The sequence below is a fragment of the Cupressus sempervirens genome, chromosome 4, assembly GCF_028749045.1.
Source record: "Cupressus sempervirens isolate cs-2001-9-10 chromosome 4, ASM2874904v1, whole genome shotgun sequence".
Classification (NCBI taxonomy): Eukaryota; Viridiplantae; Streptophyta; class Pinopsida; order Cupressales; family Cupressaceae; genus Cupressus; species Cupressus sempervirens.
Window position 1 is genome coordinate 62,312,052 of NC_143121.1, and position 18,043 is coordinate 62,330,094.

Genomic DNA, 18,043 nt, shown 5'->3' on the forward strand with positions numbered 1-18,043 from the left:
CTTCATCATTGTTGTTCAAAAAAATGATAGAACCTCTAACACCTCTTAATCTCATTGATGAACCTCCTCTTGTGTTACTTTTTCTCTCTTGCCTTCTTTTGATATTCCCCTTAGCCTTGATGGCCAATTTTTAACACTCCAACTAATCTAAGGGTAGCAAGACTAAGTTCATCTTGGCTATTGAACCTAACTCCCCTTATGTACCTTGCAATCTTCTCTTTAACATCTTCATCATGACTCACCCTTATATCCAATTTATGAAACTCCTCAATATACTTTTTTACATCCATGTATTTTTTCTTAAGACCCTACAACTTCTTGTATAATTGCACCCTATAATCATTAGGCAAAAATTTTACCTTCATCTTGTCCATCATAGTGTACCAGGATTTTATTTTTGGTTTCCTATTCTTCCATCTCTCTAATTGAACATAATCCCACCATAATAGAGTGTGTCCCTTCAACTTTGAATTTTCTATCTACAAGTTTTGTCCCTCTTCAACATCCTCACATTCAAATAAATTCTACATGGCACTGAACCAATCTATCAATTTCTCATCATCCATCTTTCCTCCATACATAGGAAAATTTTCTCTTGCCCTTGTATCTCCACTCTTTATATAACTTTTACAAACCTAGCCATCCTTATATCTTTAGGATCTAACTGTTATTCCTTTTGGGGTACTTCTTCCTCTTCTTCAATTTCTACTTACTTTTCATGTCTTCTTCCTTTATCCCTTTTATCTAATGCCAAGATTCTCTCTAGCATAATTTCCAATATCTTATCCTTCTTATGGCTCTCCTTCTCCTTTTGCTTTAATGTTTCATTCAACTTCTTGTTATCTACCAACTACTCTTTGAATATCCTTTCTAGCTCCACATTTTTCATCCTTGTGCGAAAATAATCTTCCCCTTTAGACATGGTTCCTAATCCCCTTGAAACATTGCATCAACTCAAGTGCTTCTCCTCAAAGGATACTTCAAATCTAAGGGATAACTAAGGATCCAAACTATCAAACTTCTTAAGACCACTTCCCAAATTCCAAAGAATTCTTACTGTGCTCTGATACCACTTGATGTACAAGTAAGGGTGGTGGATGAATAACCTAGTTACAAAATTACCAATTTGTGAAGGTTAACTAGTATTTCCCAAAACCTCAAATACTTCAATGTCTTCAAAAACTAATAAGAAATCTTCACCAAGTTACCAAGTGGTAGAGTTGATGTATTTAGATGGTATTTTCTTGGATTTAAGGATTTCCAAGGTTTCAAACTATTCCTAGCTCTCTAACTCTTCCAATATTTTCAAACTACCTGCTAGGCCTCTAGCGAGAAAGAAACTTGAATTCCTCTCAACTTTTCCAAAGCACAAGCCAAAATATATAAGTTTTCAACTACCCTTTTTCCATACTACAACCTATTAGAAGGATTCCATGTGTTTCTTTAGATTGTGCCCTACTATTACCATACCATGGTAGAAAAATGCATGAAAAGAGGGGAATTTAACAAAGAAACTATAAGTTCCTTGTACTCCCAAGACTCCAAACTCTAGAAAGTCTCTTATTAGGTCATAAATGTCAAAAATCCAATAGGAATTAGACCCAAAGCTTCTATAATACCAAACTCCCCAAATTACTCCTCAAAACCCTCTTAAACTAGGATTTGCTCATTAGATGTTGTCCCATCAATTCTGGGATAAAAAAATAGTGGATTTACCTTGTGTATAGTGTATATTGAAACCTCCAAAAATAAAAATTACCCCTCCTTCAGAAAAATTCTCTACTGGTGCTTCATACCTACCTTTATATTTACCATTAACACTTCCTTCTTGGGTGATCACCTTCAAAAAAACTCTCATATGCGCATGTAAATGTTAGAATAGTATTATAGAATTTAAGGATAAGTCATTCCATGAGAATCAGTAATGTCATTCATGGAATGATCCTCCAAACATTAGATCTTGTCAAAAACTAGCAAAAAGAGCACTACTTCTAATGACAATCAACACTATTTTGCAAGACTAGAGATTAAAAATGGACTTCAAAGAATTTATAATGGATCCAAACACAATACAATGTCCACCAAGGGCTAGAACATCCTTTGATCACAAGATACAAGGAAAACATTCAAGGTTGCATCAAAATGGAGTTTTATTGAGCTTTCTTGCAAAATCTGTACAATGCATGATTCCTAGTGCTTCCCTTCATAGAATGCCTCCAACTTGACAAAATAACCTCCCTAATAACTCTCCCAACTTATTTGGCTTGGTTTTCATACTTGAGTATGCCTAAAACTCCTTAAAATTGATTTCCCTCCAAAATGGAACTAACCGTTGGACTTCAAATATTTGAATTCTCCAACTTATAAATTATTGCATAAATCAAGTACTGAACCCATTAAACTTTCCTAGTTGGTCCTAAAGACCCATTTAACCAACCTTAAACCTTCCTAATACTCCTTAGGACTTATTTGAGTGCATATTTTGTTAAATTGTAGCTCCTGTCGAATTGAATAGTCCTAGAGTTAATCCTTCTATGGTTATTGTTAATCATTAATTATACATACTCTAATAGATATATAATATAGATATGTTATAATTAATAATGTTTTAATTAATGATTAATCAATATATATAACCATAGAGACATGTCTCTTCACAAGACATGCCTCTTGAAGATATATTTATATATCTTGGAAATCTACAATTGAAAGACTTAGAATTACAACAATGTTTTTGATTAGGTAAAATAGGTTTTATAGGGGTCTTGAAACCCAAAGTTTTACAACAAAAAGAGCGAGATGAAATATACTAATCAAACAAAAAATTGCCAAAAAAGGCTAGAGACAAAAGAAGGCCCGAAGACAAAAAAGAAAAGCCAGGCAAACAGGCTAGTGGCCATCCATGTCCATGGCCTGCAAGGTTTCTACAACATCATTGTCCTTTTGACCAGCCGCACCCTCCTAAATCCTGGTAGGAGTGTTCATCTAAAATTCATCTCGGTTGAATCCTTGCTCTCTATTCTACTCTGCAACCCTTTCAAGGCTAGTTGTAGTTAGATTGTCCCCTAGATTGACAATATTCTCATTCAAGGCGTGAAGGGTGTCCACTATCTATTTGGTGATTATCTAGTGGATAGAATCCAACCTTTGGACCTTCTGCTCAAGCTGGGTGAGTCTGTCATCCTGATGGTCTCTGGAGACTTGGCCTCTATCTTTCTCCTGGCTACCCACATGGTCCTTGCTTCCTCTAGCTTCCTGGTCCTTATCAAAATCCTAGTTGTTGGGCTAGTTTCTCCTATCCTTCAAAGCCTCAATTTCCTAATAAAACCACTTGATGGAATGAAAGTTGTCAATCAGGCTATTCTTTGCATTGTTTAGGAAGTTGAAGCCAGTTTCCCACACATTGTCAGAGATAACCAAAAGAGCCGGGTCAATGAGCTCATCGTAGTGGGTACTTTTGTCAAGGTCCTCCAGCACCTAGATTTTAGCAGGTTCTCTAACAATACCCAAACTGACCTTGTCCCCAGGCCCTCCTCTTGTTCTTTCTGATTACCTCCCCTCCCTTTTTCAACCTTGATTTCAATCATCTCCTTCTGAGGTGAAATGGGAACCTCCTGAGGTGAATTGGGTAGGGTGGGGCTAGGGAGAACATCAACAAGGTCACTAGGATGATCCTAGGGCAGGGCCTAGTTCACTTTTCTTTTCTTGGGGTTAACCTTGGGGTCCATAGGGGTCACCACCTCCTTGTCATTTTCTCTCCCCTTATCTTCTTCCATCTCACTTTCCTTCCCCATCTCCAAGTCATCCTCCTCAAACTACGTATCAGATTCCACATCATCATTACTAGCCTCTTTCTCCTCCTTAGGATGAGGAGAGTGGGGGATAGGGGGAAGACATCTGGGGCTATTCCTGCTAGGGATGTAGGGATCATGGGTAACAGGGATAGCTTTGCTCAGGGTGTCAATTTTCTTTGATTTCACTACAAGCTCATCCCTAGGATCAGAACTGATAGTGTCCTCTGAGGCACTACCCAAATCCCCAATGGTTTTACCTCTAGTTTGGGTTTTTAAGAACACATAAATTAGAAGCAAGAGACCATCATGGAGGGAAGGATTTTTGACAGGGCATTTCTTGAACCCCTCTATATTCTTGGCCATGGAGGTGAAAATGTAAAAAGGAAAAGAAATTTTCACTTTGTGTCTAAAATGATTTAACAAAACAAAATGATGGGTCTTGATTCTATCAAACTTGGGGTCAAGAATGACATATTCAATGATAATCTTGAGAACATACCTCCAAATTTTTTTGATGGAATCAATGTCATAGTAGGTGTCAATCTTGACCAATTTGATTTTCTCCTTATCATCCTTGAGAAAGTTGTTGATAGCATTGGAAAACATCTTCTTGTCCCTATAAAAGTTCAAGCCATCCTAAGAAAAGCCAGTCACCTCTGCAATAAGACCCTCAGTGATTTGGTGAGAAACACCATCAATTTTGACCCTGCCATTTTGCTAGGAATCAACCATAGCTTTAGTAACCTCTGCATCAAATCCATGAAGCTTCTCTATGAATTTGGTTATACCTCCCTTCTAGAGCTTTCTCTAGACTTTCCTCTTCTCTTTCCATCTCTCCGCTTCGCCCCATGGCTCTCTTCTAATCCTTTCACCCACCATTGCAGTTTTTGGCTCAACTAACCCTAAACCACTAGCAGTATTGCTGAGTTCAGAGTAGCAAAAGGCGTAGAGAGCAAAAATAATTATGCACATGTTTATGGGTTTATTTTTGGCTTCCTTCAGCTTGTGTCTTCTGTACACATGATTATGGAGTGGAGGGGGTTCCACATAACTCCAAATAAATTCCTTTTTGAAGTAAAATTTTGCAAATCCTATCATCATTAAAAGGACATTATTTTGGTGCAATGAATTTTCTCCTTTTGGATTAGCTCATTTGCCACTGCTAGAGAGTCATTGTTTCTTCCCCACGTCATCACGAGGTTGCTAGCAACCACTTCGTTGGCAAACTAGTTAGCGACCATTTTTTTTCACGATAAATGTGGCTAACGTGTTAGTTTTTAAATTTCTTTAAGTTTGATTTCAGGTCCTCAATAATGCTTTCGATGGTCCAAGAGGGTTTTGTGACTCCTAAAATGCAATTTATTATATTTAAGGAGTCACCTTCAAGCCACAACTGCTCAATCCCTGAGGCTAGGGCCAACTTAATAGTGAACCTAGCAGTACTGGCTTCAGCTAGATGATTGGTTTGGTGGCCAATAGAGGAAGAGATAGCAGCAAGGCCACCTCCCAAAATATTTATTATGATACCTCCGCATCCAGCTGGACCTGGATTCCCCTTGGCTACCCCATTGAAATTGGCTTTATGCTAGTTCTAAGGGGGAAAAGACCAAGTAGCCTCCTGTCTTCTTTCCTGGCTTTACTATTCCATTCAACCTTTATGTCTCCTTCTTTGGTTATGGCATAGTTCTCTGTCATAAGGTTTTCAATTTTCTCAGCTATTATAACCTCAGGCGCTTCTCTATCTCTGAATATCCTATTGTTGCACTCCTTCTAGATTCCCCAGCAGAAGTGTGGGAGGATATAGGAGCTCAATAACTGAGAATTCAAACCTTGGTGGTGGCTTCTCCACTGACTAAAGAAGTCTTGGATGCAAGCAGGAGGGCACCAATTGAAGTCTAGGTTAGTAGTTAGATGGCTTCACACCCTAGAGGAGAAGGGGCAGTGGATGAACAAATGATTAACCATTTCCAGATCTACAGAGGCATCATCTATTAGGTAAGATTTGGCCTCTCTTGGCTAAATTATCTTGGGTGAGGATTTTATCTTGAAGGAGGAGCTAGAAGAATATGTTTATCTTAGGTGTAAGCCTAGGGATCTAGGCTTTGGCCCAGATAGGTTTCTCCTCTTTACTCACAAGGGATAGATAGCTGGTGGCCACATAGTAAAGGCCCCCTGAAGAATCTCACCAAACTAAAGAGTCACCATTCTGGTTGATGAAGATGGCATTCAAAGAGGACATTAAAGGGTTGAGGTCCTATGAAAGTTTAGCCAGATTGTGCCATTCATTACCATTTCTATAGTTCCTTACCATCAAACCGTATCTGCCAATACACTAATCAGCCTAGCTACCAAATATGAGGTGATTAATGAGGGGTTCCTAACACAGCTAGCTATCCTGCCAAAAAAGGGTTTTGTCTCCCATTCCAACTTTCCATTTAGCTCTAGATTTAGTAGTGGGGGGGGCCCTTCAAGATCCCATTCCAAATATAGGATCTCGTTGGCAGCTTAGCCCCTTGAAATATGGAGTTAAGAGACAGTCTACCCATATATTTCTTAGCCAGAATATCCCTCCAAACACCTGTGCTTTGGAAGATTCACCAAGGATGTTTAGCTGAAAGGGATTGATTGACTTGAGAAATTTTTCTAATACCAAGACCACCCTAGCTTTTGGGCTAGCAGACTAGGCCCCATGCAACTAGGTGGTATCTCTTGTGGTCATTAGTCCTTGTCCAAAGAAAATCCCTCTGAATCCTCTCCATTCTTTCTGCAAACTTAACCAAAATCCTAAAAAGACTAAAGGCATAGGTAGGGAGGTTTTGGAGAATAGAGTTAACTAGGGAGCATTTGCTAGCTTGACTAAGGGTGGCCCCTCTCCAACCTACAAGTTTCCTATTGAAATTGTCTATAATGCTGATCCAAAAGGAATCTGGAGGTTTCATTTTAAGAGGTAGCCCAAGATAAGTCACTGGCAGGGACCCGATGCCACATCCTAGGATGCAAGAAATTTTCCTCTGCCTCTCCAAAGGGGTATTGAGGAAGAAAATTGAACTCTTATCCAAATTAATAGCCTATCTTGAGCCCCTGGTGTAGGAGTTCAAGATGCTTTTGAAAGTCCTGGCCTCCCAGATAGAAGCTTCACCCCCCAAGATAGTGTCATCCAAAAATTATTGGTGGGTGAAAGTAGAGGGTTCCAAAGAAGGCCTAAGACCTTTCAAACTCCTGTCCTAGATCTTCATCTAGATGATTCTACCCAGGCATTCTGCCAAGATGACAAAAAGGATAGGAGATATGGGGTCACCCTGCCTTAAACCCCTTGAGGGGGAGAAGAAAGGAGTGGGGAGATTATTAACTAGAACAAACAAAGTGGGAGAAGACACGAGCTGAGAGATGAGCTTGCATACCTGAGCATTGAGACCAAAGGCCTGAAGGACAATAAAGAGGAACTTCTAGTCAACCCTATCATAAGATTTAGACAAGTCTAGTTTGAGAAGGAAACCTTCCTTATTGCCCTCCTCAAGAGAGTGGATGACTTCATGAATCGATACGATGGAATCAAGGATGTACTTGCTAGGGACAAAGCCTGTTTGCTGGGGTGAGATGATCAGGGGAAGAATGCTAAGGAGTCTAGAAGTGAGAACCTTGGAAATGATCTTATAGAATGAGTTACAAAGGCTAATGGGCTTGAATTTGTCCAAAGAGTCAGCTCCCAGAATCTTGGGGATGAGGACTAGAAAGTTACCATTAAGTTCTTTGAGCAGATTCCTAGCCCCAAAGAATTCTTGAACCGCCTTTACCACATCCTTCTTAACCACATTCCAATAAGTCTGAAAGAAGAAGGTAGGGAAACCATCTAGGCCCGGAGCTTTATCCCCCAGGAGGGAAACAAGGGCCTGGTGAATTTCCTCTAGGGTGGGGATAACTTTCAGCAAGGAATTGTGATGATCTTGCAACAGTGGGGGGATGGCTGCCAAGATATCCTCTTGATTAGACACAAAGAGGGAGGGATGAGCTATGAGGAGAGAGGAGAAGTAGAAAATAGATTCCTTCATTATCTCTTCTTCCTTAGAAACTAGAACCTAGCCCTTTTTGATATTAGATATCCTATTGTTAGCCCGATGCTTAAGGGTGGTCAGGTGAAAAAATCTGGTGTTACGATCTCCTTCTTTCAACCAGCTGACTCTAGATCTTTGTTTCCAATAAAGCTCTTCCTTAGATATGATGTTATGTAAATCCAAGAGGATTTCCTTTTCCTCCTACCTATTGTGAGTGTTATATTCAGAGAGCTGGATTTCTTCTTGGATAGAATTGAGCTGATCAGATTTCTCGTCTTTCTCCTAAAAAATGTGGCCAAAGTCAATTTTGTTCCAATATTTAATGTTCCTTTTCACATTTTTTAGCTTTTGGGAAACTCTGTACATAGCAGAACCATCAACCTCAAAGTTCCACCAAGAAGAGATTTTTCCTTCCAACGCTGGATGGGAAAGCCACATTTTCTCAAAGCAAAAAGGGAAGGCCCTTTTTCTAGATAGGGGGTAAACAGAGAGAGAAATTGGGGAGTGATCAGAACCCACCCTTGGGAGGAGGGATAATCTGCAAGAATGGGAAAGAAGCCATTTAGGAGATATGAGGGATCTGTCGAGGTAAACTTGAATGCTTTCTCCCCCAACTCTCTTGTTAGACCAAGTGTAACTTCCCCCTTGAAGGTCCATATCCAAGAAGGCAAGATTCTAAATGAATAATGCAAGGTCATGCTTACTATCCTGATCTGGGGCAAGACCCCCCCATTTATCAACATCAAAGAGAGATGAGTTGAAGTCCCCCATGATAATCCCTTTGTTAACATTGCAATTGGAAAGGATGCCAAGGAGCTTGACCCAGAAACAATTTCTTTTCTTCTCGGTGTTGGGGGCATATAGGTTTAGGATAAGCCAGGATTCATTGCTATGGATGTGAGAAACCTCACACAGAAGAGCATTGTGAGTGCTGAAAAGAGTAGATAACTTAAAGGCCTTGGAGTTATACAGGATTAGTACTCCTCCAAAAGCACCTTCCAAATCTGAGGCTTCACAACTAAAAGCTTTATTGAAGGATATCCTCTTAACCAGGTCCCTTTTCATCTTAGTCTCCTATATCATCAAAAAATTGGGTCTATGGTCTCTAATCATATTTATGACTAGATCCTATTTATGAGCCCCATTTAGGCCCCTTATATTCCATGAAATGGCTTTCATTTCTTACTTCCTGAGAAATCCTTGATGGTTCTCTAGCTTTCATCTGCCAGGTTCCTTTTTGTTTCTTCTTTAGAAGCTGATTTGAGCTCTTTCTTCTTGCTCCCTTAGGGGTTATCCCAACGTCAGCTTTGACCCTACTTCTGGTAGATGTTGGAGATAAAGGAGGGAGGACTTTGTTCTAGTTCTTCTAGTTCTTTTTTTTATTCTTTACCATGCACCAGTCATCTAGGCTTACTATCGCACTACTTTCTAACTGACCTTCCCACTGGTTGATCTGGTTTGGATCCATATTTTTAATGAGAAGATGGAGCTTGCCCTCCAACCTTTTAGGAGCTAAAGTTTCTCCCCCCTTTGACCTAAAGGGGTCTGGGAGTTAGTGATTTTTTGGGAAAGAATCTTATCCTAGCTCTCCTTTGCTTCTGGAATAATCTGGGCTAGGGCTTCCTACCCCAAACTAAGCTGCTCAGTTGCTTCCAAAAGTGGAGCTTGCTCCACTGTGAAACTAAGCTACTTTTTTGCATCTAAAGATGGAGCTTACTCCTCTGCATGTCCCATTTCCTGGGAGTGGGGACTTTCCTGCATCTTTGGATCCTCCATTGAGGCTGAGACTGGCATCTCTAAGGCAGGACCCTTCTCAAGGGGGGTAGCACTTGCCTGCTCCTTGGGAATGTCCTTCTTAGGGATATCCTTCAAGGCTTTATCCTTCTAGCTGATGGCCTTCCTTCCTTGCACCATAGAAAGTTTGCACCTCTGGAGCAACTTCATCTTACCCTTATCGGAAGGGTGGGATGGTTGCTTCTTGGCTTGGCCAGAGATGATTAGTTCCATGGGCATCTTCTTTGCCACACTGGGGCACTGGTAGGCCTTATGACCAGCCCTCAAGCAAAGGAAGCATGCAAAGGGGATAGTTTCATAAATGATTTTTTGGTTGTGCACCCCTAGTTTAGAGTGAAGAGCAACAAACTCAGGCATGTCTATTCCTTCACTCACCCCAATGCATATGGGAGCATAATTGAGATGACATTTGGAGGAAAAGATCAGATCTATTGAGAGGATTTCCTCGAAGGTCCTCACGATCCCCACAAAGAAATCCTCATTCCAATATTCTAATGGTAATTCTGGCAGTCTGACCCACACAAGAGCTTGCAAAAAGAAAGAATCATTCAAGCTCATACTAGATGACCACTTCTGGAGCACAAGGGTAGAGTGGCCAAAGGCCCATTGCCCTTTACATAGAATGCTGGCAAGGTCTTCCAAGCATGTAAAGGCGAAAGACATGAAGCCTTTGGACATAGACGTGACTGAGACTTGACCTTTGAGAGCCCATTTTTGTTTGATGAGCAACCTGACATCATCAATGATCAGTCTAGGTCCCAAAAATCTCCCAACCAAAGTAGAAGCCATAGCTCGTATGTTGTGATCCACTATCTCATCTGGAATAGCAATCACACAAGAACCTTTCACAGAATCTTGGATAGTTTTAATAGGTGGGAAAGAGGACTTACCTGATGGTTTTACCTTGAATAATGAAGACCATTTTGTAGCTCCTAGCTTGTTTGTTGTGGAAACCAAAGGAATCTTAGCCGCTTCCTTGGGATGGATAGCTGGGCCCCCCTCCACGCTTTCTAATCGATCCCCTATGCCAAGATCTATTAGTCTGCCTCCATCTTGTTGTTTGTGTTCCAGACTAGGGACCCAAAATTGGCCATCGAAGGAGATCTCGCCCTTGTAGGAATTCAAAATTTGAAAGCTCCCACTCCCTCTGCTCCCATCGCTCTCACTTCCCATGATCTTGTAGATGAGATTTACATAATTACAACAATGTTATTACATTTGTAGAGATCCTAAAAAAACTAACATGGTATCAGAGCCAACTTCAATTATCACAAATAAAATGACCAACCATTAAAATTGATTGTTTTAGAATCTTCATATATTCAATACAAGTTATTGAAAATGAAAATTCACATCAATGCGAATACAATAGATAACATGAAGATGGAGCCCAATTAAATATACAAGACATGTATGTTTGACCAGAGATGTTTGAAAGAAATTTTTGAAATGGTTGAGATGTTGTTAATAATATGAGACAAGATATGAATCAATGACCACCGTGTTAACATAGTAGCATCTGAAGGAGGAGGATGTCATAATTTTTGTATAATCGATTGTTATATAATATATGACAAATAATGTACAAGACTCCTATAAAACATTATTACAGACAATAATACAAAGATAATGTTCTCATACCAAGTGCAAAAGATGATACATCTCTCTATCAAAATGATATCAAATAATATTCAGGGGAATGACATGAGTGTTAAAAATAGAAAATAAACTTTTTGTACAAAGATAGGATGTTGGAATTTATGATTCTTGAGCAATTACGATGAATCATAATGAGTAAGAATGAGAAGATGTAAATCTTGTAAACACAAATAATAAAGGGAATCCACGTGAATAGTCAAAGTGGCCATATATCTACAAATTCATTGGCTGTTATACTCTAAAATGGGGTTCTATTGGCAGGAAAATAGACACAAATTTACCGTGACTTCTGATAGAGGAAAGAAATGATTGGTATAGAAAGAAGTAATGCCATATAAGGAATGTGTCTATTGGTACGAGTCTCCAAGTCTACAAATAAACAATGATTAAGCCACCAATGCATCTATAAGGAATGTAACCTATCCATAGCAAAAATTTTGACACATACAACAATATGTGAATGGTTTGTTCAATGTAATTGCACGACCTAAAGATTAAAATTGTTATTAGTGCAATTAAGGGAAAAAAAAAAAAACTAAGATACAAAAGGGTGTGATCAAAGCCATGATTTAATTAAATACAAATAATTCATTGCGGTGGATTATGAAAAGGTGCAAAGTAACTAAATGTCCATTTAACAAGTCACGATCATTTATGAGGACTATGAATAATATAAAAGGTAGAAAGAATCTATTCATATTAAAATTGAGAAAGAAGTTTATATAGTGAGTGAAACAAGAATAAAAATAATATATATGGAGTTGAAAGAAGTGGAAGCTTATATGGTGAATGTGAAGAATCTAAAACAATGATTGCATGATGATTAATTGCCCTTACAAAATTCTACAGTCAGTGCTGATCAAACACTACAACCAGCATTAACCTATAAAAAATTCATACGAAAGCCTCCAACGATATATTTCTTAGAACATATTTGGTGTATGGATCCAGAGTTGCAGATCAAATAGAAGAATATAAAGGAATAGTTAGTAGTGATCAGGATATATAGAGGTATTTCCACAAATAGCATCGAACATTTTTGAGAGTACAGGACAAGAAGAATAGATAAAAATTCTCTATGAAGACAAGTGAAGCTAAACAATGCATGGTCAAAGGGTATCTACCTAATAATTGGTGGCATGGTAATGCCACTGCCACGATGGCACTAAAAAAACATACGTTGACTATATCATAAATCAATGATGAAAATTGTAGGTCCTAATACACTCTAGAAGAGGAATTGCCTCTAGACTTTCTGATGAGGTTCAAGGTAATGTATTTAATTGGAATACATCAGGTTCCAAATCATGCTTAAGGAGACTAAAAGGTATGATTGTATCTGTTCATTCTTATATAGTTGTTTTATAAATAAGTACATATAATGTATTACTTAATTTTCCTATATAGATATTATATAAATGATAATTTATAAGGGGAGTATCTCAATTTTAGAATGATACTTAATAACTTAATATTATGTTTTGTTACAAATAAATATGTTAAACAATGCAAGTTATTAGTATTATTATGAGTTACTAATATTGTTATTGAAACAGAAATGAAATTTAAATATTATCAATATTGAACTTTAGGAGAATATGTCATCTAAGGAAAAGTCATAGATATAGAAATTAAGTATTGAGTTATCTTAATTCTATTATAATGTTATAATTTTATTTTTGGTAAAAGAAATGAGTAAAATTACTAACATTCAAATTAACATTATTATTTTTCTATACACACTATCGAGCCATGTACCTTGATCTTTTCCTATGAGGATGTTCTTGTAAGCACAATTTTTTGAGATTAAGAGGGAGTTGATAGAGGATATGGTTTCGTCAACCTTCATCTCAATCATATTGATTTAGAGGGAGTAAACCATGTTGAGATGGAATCCTCAATGATCGATAAATTGTAATAGTAAAGAAGATTGTAATTCATGCAACCATGTAAATGGGCCCACCCCTTGTGTACATCATAAGAAAGTGGTGACTTCAATTGATTCATTTATGAGTCTCTCTTTGATAAATAAAAATTGAAGTATGAGTTGAAGATTCATACATGTGGCACAATCATAATAAATCAAGATATTTGTGTATTGTTGACAAGTTTGAGAAAATAGAAGGACATGTCTGCTTCTACTATTAAGCTAAATGAATGTTTGGATCTTCAATAGATGAAAAGAGAAAATTGAAACTTAAAAAAGGAGTTGTCAAATTTGATTCAAAATTGTCAAATAATATAGGAATGAGTGAGAATTTTACATTGTGGGGGGAATAATAATCAATGTTCAATTCCCACTTGAACGTTCATTAGAAGGGAGCTGTTCTATTCTCAAATATTCTAAGAAGACAATTTCTCAATCTTCTTGGGTAGATAAGTATTCTTATCTTTTGCATTTATCTAATTTAATAGTCTCTCTCTTATCTATAACTCTATACTTACTATAAGGGTTATTGGCTTTGATCTTTTCCTTTATGGTTGAGGATATTTGTACAGGAAAAGAAGGTTTGTACTTTATATGTGCTATGAAATACTGTGCAAACTAAATCTAATGATAAGTAGCTTCAAAGACCCTGATGATCGAGATGGATAAAGTGAGGCTCTTGAAGAAAATATCTGTGATGATTGAGATTATGAGTATCCTTCCTTATTAAGAGGGAGTCTAGAATACATGGATGTGAGTTCATGATTTTGATGGGCCTACCTCTATGTACATCATGAGGAAGTATTGACTTATCACCTAAAAGTTGAAAAGATTAATTTTTAGAGGGAGTAGACCTTCTCACTTCAAAGGTAAACTTAATATGACTAATGTTGTTGTTTCTTATGCACTTATTGACTAACATCATATGGTTGATGGTTATATACATATAGTGATAAATCTACTCTTGTAGAAAATGCTCCATGATTTAATGTCATGTGACCTTATGATACTGGTGCACTTATCACAAGGATGAGCTAAATTAGTCTAGATGAGCAAAGTGCTGATATTTTTACCAAGCCTCTTGCAAAGTTGAAATTGTGTACTTCAGAGGTAAAATTGTTATGACTTTGTTCTAAATGCATTTATTAAACTATATATTCATGAATACAAATTATTATTTTTTCTTGCAAGATTGTATTGTGAAAAGTGACAACTTTTTTTGTGAAAGGTGACAACCTTTGGTGTGTTCTGATCCTATTATAAAGTAACAACTTTATTTTAGTTGATCTATTTTCAAACAATGGTTGAATTTGGTGTTATCTTTTAGGCTAGATTTTGCTAGACACATTGATAACCTTCATGGGTCTTTTGGGTGATAGCCAAACACCATGAAAACCTATTGTTTTGAAAGTTTGGGTTATCCTTGTTCTTTGGGCCGAATTTTACCAGACACATTGATAACCTTCATGGATCTTTTTGGGTGATAGCCAGACACCATGAAAATCCATTATGTTTTCTTCCTTTCTCTCTTAGTTTAAAACAGAATGATGATTACACCTTATTGTGTAAGTTAAACTTATTTCAATTTCCCTTTGTTTAAGAGGGAGTATTGAGGATTCTAGCCTCTTAGTGTATTGAAGTAAATTCCATACATTAGTTTATATATGTGTGTTGATGAATTCATATTGATATGCCATTCTAAGGATATCATAGTGAGATGATATCTCCTTATACTCAAGAACATAGTATGTTATATATCAATCTTCCAAAATAAAGAGGGAGTGTTGAGATAGATTCGATTGTATCTAAGTCATAGCTATGGTAGAAAACAATTGATATTCATATCATTGTTAGAATTAGATATTGTTGGCATGTTTGTTCTGTCACATTTCGTAAAGTGATGTCTACTATAAAAGGATCTCACCTATGATATAGACTTCTTGTTGAGACTTGTATTATCAAAGGATAATGTATCTAATGTGATATATATATTAAGGTCTTTAATATGAAATTCTAAGATTATTGTGATAATGTATTCTATAACAATCCTCCTGAGCTAAGAGGGAGTGTTAAATTGTAGCTTCTGTCGGATTGAACTGTCCTAGAGTTAATCCTTCTATGGTTATTGTTAATCATTAATTATACATACTCTTATATATATATATATATATATATATATATATATATATATATATATATATATATATATATATATATATATGTATATATGTTATAATTAATTAATTTTTAATTAATGATTAATTAATATATGTAACCATAGAGACATGTCTCTTCACAAGACATGCCTCTTGAAGATATATTTATATACCTTGGAAATATGCAATTGAAACACATAGAATTAAAACAATGTTATTACATTTGTAGAGATCCTTAAAAAACTAACATATTTCCTTTCTATGCCTATTTCATCATTAAAGATCCTAAGGTCCTGTTGGTGTTTGAAAGTATTGAACAACAAAATGCTCAATACCAAAATGGTAACACTCACATAATCTAAGGAGTAGCTACTTCCTAGTAACAACTACATAAGTAAACCATTTGAAACCAACTTCAAAAAAACCAAGGATGGTTTTCTACTCTTTAGGCTCTGCAAAACCAAGGTGGCTATACCCAGGGATGATTCTAATGCAAACTGTTGTATGAAAATTATCTTAGTTTCATTGTAATTCTCATCTTCTATATTTAGGCACATACATAGATTACCAATTTCTTTAATGCTTTCAAGTATATATGCATCCCTTATAAGTAGATCTAGTCATAATTCTCCTAAAGTTCATGAGTATTTTTTGAAATAGTAGCTTCCTAAGACTCAGAAATACAATATAAATGAGTGCTGACCAACATTATAACCTTGCACCAAATGAAATGAAAATGATTTTGAATGTATAATTGAATTGGCATGTAGAAGTAAGATGTACTCTCAACCAATACTTATTTATGTGACCAATGCCTTATTCATTGGGCAAAAATTGACTATTGGTAGGAGACCTAATTCAAACAACTTGTGAATGAATTTGTCAATAGAAATCACCTATTTCCATTCTTATAAAATATCCTTTTCATAAACCCATGAATTCTACTAATCTACGGAAGAATTTATATAATTCATTGAATTAAAAGAAATAATAGAACCAATACACAATCCATCTAGACTACATTTAGTCACTCAAACCTTATTCAAATGGCCTCAAAATAAAAAAGCTCATGAAATGGAGATAGAAAATGGTGACACAAAAAATAGTGTAAATACCCCTTTGTATTATCCTTTTAAAATGACTAATATAGTAACCAATGTAGATTCAATGAAAAGCCCAACATATTTAGCTAGTTTTATCATTCCTATATATATCAGAAAGTACACTTGAAAGTAAACTCTAAACTACCACATATAATAGGACCAATTGTACTTTTTCTTGACAAATCAAAGAAAATACAAGCCTTTGGACCCTCACAATTCCTTGAAAACTCATCTATATAAGCATGAGTTGTAACAAGAAAAACAAAATTGTGATTGATAGGCGTCCTTTTACAAAATAAGTACAAAACCATTTTTCAAAATATCTTACACACCTTAATTCCAAAAGAAATAACAAAAATAGTTGCATATGATAGTTGGAGCATAAACTCTTTAAATTTGTCTTTTTCTCTAACTACCCCCTATTGGTAAAGCCTTTATTTATGTGATTTCTTCCCATACAATGACTTCTCTTTTGGTGGGTCACTCACATGCTTTGATTGCTATTAATTCACCAAAAAAAATTTTCCACTTGGCATCAATGATCACTTTCCCTTCTGTGGTAAACCTATTCATTTCAGTTTCAATCTTGAATAGGGTATCAACAAGTTCATTAAAAACACATTCATCAATATCACCTTGAAAAATGGATGCCACCTGTGGAAAGTCTACAATATGGTTAAAACAATTAGACCATTCATTTAAATCCTTTACTTTATTATCAAAATGAAGGAAAAAAAGAATTAAAGAATGAAAACCATTTGTCAATATTTTCATTTTATTATGAATTGCTACTAGTTTCCCTATGAAGAATTGTAATAGATCTTTCACCTTGTCCATGCCCTCTTTTACCAAAATAACTTTTTTAGGGAGGTTTGGCTTTTTTGCTAGCAATGGTATCAAGCTATCAAAGAATTGTATGTATGGTTCCCATTGCTGGAAGATTGGATCAAGCCACTCTATTGATTCTTTGCACATCTGTTCTACAGATTGTAAATTGATGAATGCATTATAGGCATCTTGAGATATTCTCTTCAAGATGCTTATTCTGTGACTTGGCACATTCATCATAACATCCTTCTTTGTTGCACTGCCAGATTTAGGAACCTCTATTTCCATACTCACCATAGGTACTGGCACTGTCACCCCTATAGCTATGTCTTCTATTTGTGCTTCTACTTCTACAGTGTGCTTTTCCTCTTCCACTTGTCTAGGTGCATGTTTTTCCTTTCTTGTAGCCTTTAGTTGTTCTTTTAGGGATACCACCTCTACTTCTAGGCTCTGAATTCTCCCTTCCAACTCCTCTATCCTCTATTTTTGCACAAAGCTCATCTTGAGCTCCTCCTCATACAATTTCCTAACATCTAGACACTCATTGTATATAGCAGCTAGCCTATCTTCAATTTGATTTACCTATTCCTCATTCATGAGTGCAAAGTGTTTGACTGGGCTAGAGATCTCTTTTCTAGCAGTACTGTCTAGTGTCCACACAATCATGTTTCCCTATGTAGTTTCCTATATGTCCATCATCTTAGGTTTTTGGTGTCCGGGGCAACACTCC